Source organism: Dendrobates tinctorius, unplaced genomic scaffold (assembly GCF_039654945.1).
Source record: "Dendrobates tinctorius isolate UK_male_01 unplaced genomic scaffold, ASM3965494v1 ptg000048l, whole genome shotgun sequence".
NCBI lineage: Eukaryota > Metazoa > Chordata > Amphibia > Anura > Dendrobatidae > Dendrobates > Dendrobates tinctorius.
In genome coordinates, this window is record NW_027361716.1 from 1,146,268 (window position 1) to 1,152,864 (window position 6,597).

Genomic DNA, 6,597 nt, shown 5'->3' on the forward strand with positions numbered 1-6,597 from the left:
GCTGATTCTGTAGGGAGAGCGTTAGGCAGGGAAGAAGACAAAAAAACTGCTTCTGCTGCTAGCGATTTGGCCTGCACAACACACAAGTCACTGTGTGTGCAGTGCAAGGGGAGGCTATATTGTGGTGTATCAGTGGTGTTGGTTGTTGGGCTGCCTTTTAAGGCTTCCTGACACGCTGGCATTGCTGTTTACCCACTGCTCTGCAAACTGCTTTTTTAAAAGCAATCCAATCTCCCTTATCCTCTAGTCACTTTTGTCACAGCTGTGCCATCGAGCCTGTCACATAGCGCTCAGATATCAGTGGGCCTCACACAATCCACAAGTGTCCAGTGTCCAAAAGTGTGCGCAGAGATTCAAAATCTCCATTATCCTCTCGTCACTTTGGTCACAGGCAGCTGTGCCATCGAGTGTGTCACATAGCGCTCAGATATCAGTGGGCCTCACACAATCCACAAGTGTCCAGTGTCCAAAAGTGTGCGCAGAGATTCAAAATCTCCATTATCCTCTCGTCACTTTGGTCACAGGCAGCTGTGCCATCGAGCCTGTCACATAGCGCTCAGATATCAGTGGGCCTCACACAATCCACAAGTGTCCAGTGTCCAAAAGTGTGCGCAGAGATTCAAAATCTCCATTATCCTCTCGTCACTTTGGTCACAGGCAGCTGTGCCATCGAGCGTGTCACATAGCGCTCAGATATCAGTGGGCCTCACACAATCCACAAGTGTCCAGTGTCCAAAAGTGTGCGCAGAGATTCAAAATCTCCATTATCCTCTCGTCACTTTGGTCACAGGCAGCTGTGCCATCGAGCGTGTCACATAGCGCTCAGATATCAGTGGGCCTCACACAATCCACAAGTGTCCAGTGTCCAAAAGTGTGCGCAGAGATTCAAAATCTCCATTATCCTCTCGTCACTTTGGTCACAGGCAGCTGTGCCATCGAGCCTGTCACATAGCGCTCAGATATCAGTGGGCCTCACACAATCCACAAGTGTCCAGTGTCCAAAAGTGTGCGCAGAGATTCAAAATCTCCATTATCCTCTCGTCACTTTGGTCACAGGCAGCTGTGCCATCGAGCGTGTCACATAGCGCTCAGATATCAGTGGGCCTCACACAATCCACAAGTGTCCAGTGTCCAAAAGTGTGCGCAGAGATTCAAAATCTCCATTATCCTCTCGTCACTTTGGTCACAGGCAGCTGTGCCATCGAGCCTGTCACATAGCGCTCAGATATCAGTGGGCCTCACACAATCCACAAGTGTCCAGTGTCCAAAAGTGTGCGCAGAGATTCAAAATCTCCATTATCCTCTCGTCACTTTGGTCACAGGCAGCTGTGCCATCGAGCCTGTCACATGGCGCTCAGATATCAGTGGGCCTCACACAATCCACAAGTGTCCACTGTCCACAAGTGTGTGCAGAAATTCTAAATCTCCCCTGTCCTATAGACACCTTGTACCTTGTTTTACATTACTATATAGTTTGTTGGATTTTGTCTACATTTCTACCAAAAATGAGGAAGGCTGGTGGAAGAGGCCGTGGAATTGGGCGGGGGTTGGCAGCTGGTAATGATGGTGTTGGTGGTGGATCTGATGGTAGTGGCAAGAGCAAAATAGGACCGAATGCAGGAGGTGCTGACCCTGCGTCATCGTCTGGCTACATAAGGCCTCGAACGCTTAGTTTTCTAGGAGTTGGCAAACCACTTTTAAAGGCAGAGCATCAGGAAAAAGTTTTGTCTTACATTGCTGACTCAGCCTCCAGCTCTATCGCCTCCTCTTCTTCAGTTGTAAAAAGTAAAAGCACTGAGTCGTCATTGGAGGCTCATGTTCATGAACCACACCTTTCCTTGTGTCCTTCACCCCAACCAAGATTGAAGGATGACGCAGGCCATACTACTGATTACTCCATGGAGCTGTTTTCACATACCATGCCTGGATTATCAAGTGAAATGGTGAATTACCCAGGCCAAGATGAATCTGACATGGAGTGCACTGATGCACAGCCGCTGATGGATGATTCTGCTGGTACATTCACTCAGAGCACTACATTGTCCTCGCAGTGTACAGAGCCAGATTTTGACCCTGATGAGACTCAGGTGCCCCTTCCCGCACACTATACCACCATACACGGTGACACAGAGAAAGGTGCACATGACATAGAAGAGGAGGTGATGGATGACCCAGTTGTTGACCCAGATTGGCATCCATTGGGGGAAGAGGGTGCTGCTTCCAATAGCTCAGATGAGGAGCATCCACAGCAGACATCGACATTGCAACAGCTGTTATCTGGCAGGCCCGGAGCACTCCAAAGACAGGTTCCAAACATCAAAAGAGTTGCTGGACAGCTTGTCCAGAGGGTCAAAAGATCACAGCGTGCTAGGCCGCAAAATGTCTGCCAAAGTAGGAAGAGTGCAGTGTGGCACTTTTTTGAACAAAATCCTCATGATCAGGCCAAGGTTATCTGTAAGAAGTGCGCAAAGACCTTTAGCCGAGGGAAAAATCTGAAAAATTTGAATACCAGTTGCATGCTTAGACATTTAACCAGCATGCACTTGCAAGCGTGGACACAACACCAAACCTCAAGTGCCACATGTGCAACTGATCACAACGAAGGTAGTCAGCAACGCTACATTGTTTCCCCCACTGTAAGCCCACCGGTTAGCACAGCAGCAAATGTTGAGGTGTCATTGCAAGACCACAGCAGTCAGGGAATCCCACTGTTATATCAACGAAAGACTGATTCTAGGCCATCAGAAAGAACACCAACTCCATCACCATCATCAACCCTCTCTCAGTCCGCCCTGTCCACCGCTACTTCCACCATATGCAGCTCTCAAGTCCAGCTCACCCTCCCAGACACTATGAGTAGGTCAAGAAAGTACTCAGTCTCTCATCCGCGTACACTGGGTTTGAACGCCCACATAGCCAAACTAATCTCGTTTGAGATGATGCCCTTTCGGTTGGTGGAAAGCACAGCTTTCCGCGAACTCATGGTCTATGCAGTACCACGCTATGACCTACCCAGTCGCCACTTCTTCTCTCGCAAAGCCATCCCAGCCCTCCACCATCATGTGAAAGACCGCATTGTCCATGCACTCAAGCAGTCAGTGAGCGGAAAGGTGCACCTCACAACTGATGCATGGTCCAGTCGGCATGGCCAGGGCCGTTACGTGTCCATCACTGCGCACTGGGTTAATGTGGTGGATGCAGGGTCCACAGGGGACAGCGGTGGTGGGACAGTGCTGCCTAGCCCACGGTATAGGAAACAGTTGGCTGTAGGCGTTCGACCCTCCTCCTCCTCCAGAAGCGAAAGCTCGTCCACAGAGCGCAGTCGTACGAGCACTCCATCTGCAGCTGCCACTGTTGCACACGAGGTGTCCCCCTATCGAGCAGCTAGTGGAAAGCGTCAGCAGGCTGTGTTGCAGATGATGTGTTTGGGCGACAGACACACCGCCGAGGTGCTGGCCGAGTACTTGAAGCGACAAACTGAGTCATGGCTGGGCAGTGTACATCTTGAGGCAGGCAAGGTAGTTAGTGATAACGGCCGTAATTTTGTGGCAGCCATAGCCCTTTCAAAACTCAGCCACATACCTTGCTTGGCTCACACCTTGAACCTGGTGGTGCAGTGCTTCCTCAAAAATTATCCGGAGTTAACAGCCCTGCTCCAGAAGGTGCGAAGACTGTGCGCGCACATCCGCCGGTCGCCTGTACACTCCGTTCGTATGCAGAAGCTGCAGCGATTGCTCCACCTTCCCAACCACCGCCTCATTATCGACATTGCAACAAGGCGGAACTCCACCCTGCACATGGTGGAGCGGCTGTGCGAGCAGAGGCAGGCCATAATGCATTTGTGGGAGGATACACGGCCAGGCACTTTGAGAGCAGACATGTAGTTGACAGGCGTGCAGTGGTCGAAGCTGAAAGACCTTTGTAAAGTCCTTCAGTGTTTTGAGGAATGCACACGGCTGGTAAGCGCAGACGACGCCATCCTAAGCATGAGCATCCCACTTATGCGTCTGCTCATGCAAACTTTGACGCACCTTAAGGAGCAGGCGTCTGCAGCCAATGTTGATGAGGAGGAAGAGGAGGAGGGAATCCTTGATGACATTCAGCCATTGTCTGCTCAGGGACCTCTCCTGGACGAGGTGGAGGAAGAAGAGGAGGAGGAGGAGGATGATGGGGATGATTACTTAGGGGAGAAGGATGCATCTCGTGGGGCAAGTGAAAATGTTGGCGTGGCAAGGTCTGGTACAGGGTTTGTGCGTGACTGGAGGGATGTGGATTTGCCAGAAAGTGCTCCTCCACCCAGCACTCGCAGTGCATCATTGACACCGGGAACATTGGCCCACATGTCAGATTATGCCTTGCGGATCCTAAAAAGGGACCCCCGCATTGCCAAAATGATGAACGATGACGACTACTGGTTGGCCAGCATCCTGGATCCATGATATAAAGGCAAATTACAAAACATCATGCCACAGGAGAACCTTGACCTAATATTGGCTAATAAACAAGCAACTCTGGTAAATCGGTTGCTTGAGGCATTCCCAGCACACAGCAGCGGTGATGGTTCTCACACGAGCCGTACGGGCCGGGGGCAGCTTGGCAGAGGTGTTCGTGGTGCACACAGCAGAAGTGGCGTTGGAGACAGGGGTTTCATGACAATGTTGTGGACTGATTTTTCAAATACCGCTCACACAACTGGTAATACTGCATCGATGGAAAGTGACAGGAGACAGCAGTTGTCAACTATGGTTACAAACTACTTTTCCTCCCATATCGATGTTCTCCCACACAGGTCATTACCCTTTGACTATTGGGCCGCTAAACTGGACACCTGGCCTGAATTGGCCCAATATGCCTTACAGGAGCTCGCTTGCCCAGCTGCAAGTGTGCTATCGGAAAGAGGCTTCAGTGCAGCTGGATCAATCCTGACAGAAAAAAGGACCCGTCTGTCAACCCAAAATGTGGATGATCTAACCTTCATTAAAATGAACCACGCATGGGTTTCCAAGGATTTTGTCCCACCTTCCCCTGATGACACATAGGGTGACAGAAAAATGGCTTGCTTTGGTCCACCTCTTCCTGGTACTTCACCTATTTCGCCTTTTGCATCAGCTGAATGTCCAACATCAACATATGCCACTTTCTAAAACTCCCTAACTGTGCTGCCTCCCCCCCATGGCCGGGGTCACCACCTACCGCACGACACCGTGCGAGTGCCGTTGCCCTGGACAGGTGGGTAGGCCGACTCTTGGGCGCAGGCACTGGCAGAGGGTCCCTCATAGTGCAATCAAGTGTCTCTGACGGCGGTGGTGCACACCCGCCGTCAGACACACCGCTGTACTATGAGGGGCCCAGTGCCAGTACCGACGCCCACGAGTGGGCCCCCCTTGCTTGGGCAGGGCCCCAGCATTTGCAATCTTTACCTCTCCCTGCTCCTCCGCTGTGTAATCTGGGCCGTCAAATCCATACTGTGCTTGACACCGTCTGAGCCTGCCTCCTGAGACATATATTTTGAATGTGTACGCTATCCATACATGTTATCCGGGGATACGGTACCCTTTCTAACCTTTGTGCAATCACGTGCAATCCATACTGGGCCTAACACCGTCTGAGCCTGCCTCCTGAGACATATATTTTGAATGTGTACGCTATCCATACATGTTATCCGGGGATACGGTACCCTTTCTAACCTTTGTGCAATCACGTGCAATCCATACTGTGCCTGACACCGTCTGAGCCTGCCTCCTGAGACATATATTTTGAATGTGTACGCTATCCATACATGTTATCCAGGGATACGGTACCCTTTCTAACCTTTGTGCAATCACGTGCAATCCATACTGTGCTTGACACCGTCTGAGCCTGCCTCCTGAGACATATATTTTGAATGTGTACGCTATCCATACATGTTATCCGGGGAAACGGTACCCTTTCTAACCTTTGTGCAATCACGTGCAATCCATACTGGGCCTAACACCGTCTGAGCCTGCCTCCTGAGACATATATTTTGAATGTGTACGCTATCCATACATGTTATCCGGGGATACGGTACCCTTTCTAACCTTTGTGCAATCACGTGCAATCCATACTGTGCTTGACACCGTCTGAGCCTGCCTCCTGAGACATATATTTTGAATGTGTACGCTATCCATACATGTTATCCGGGGATACGGTACCCTTTCTAACCTTTGTGCAATCACGTGCAATCCATACTGGGCCTAACACCGTCTGAGCCTGCCTCCTGAGACATATATTTTTGAATGTGTACGCTATCCATACATGTTATCCGGGGATACGGTACCCTTTCTAACCTTTGTGCAATCACGTGCAATCCATACTGGGCCTAACACCGTCTGAGCCTGCCTCCTGAGACATATATTTTGAATGTGTACGCTATCCATACATGTTATCCAGGGATACAGTACCCTTTCTAACCTTTGTGCAATCACGTGCAATCCATACTGGGCCTGACACCGTCTGAGCCTGCCTCCTGAGACATATATTTTGAATGTGTACGCTATCCATACATGTTATCCAGGGATACGGTACCCTTTCTAACCTTTGTGCAATCACGTGCAATCCATACTGGGCGTGAGAACG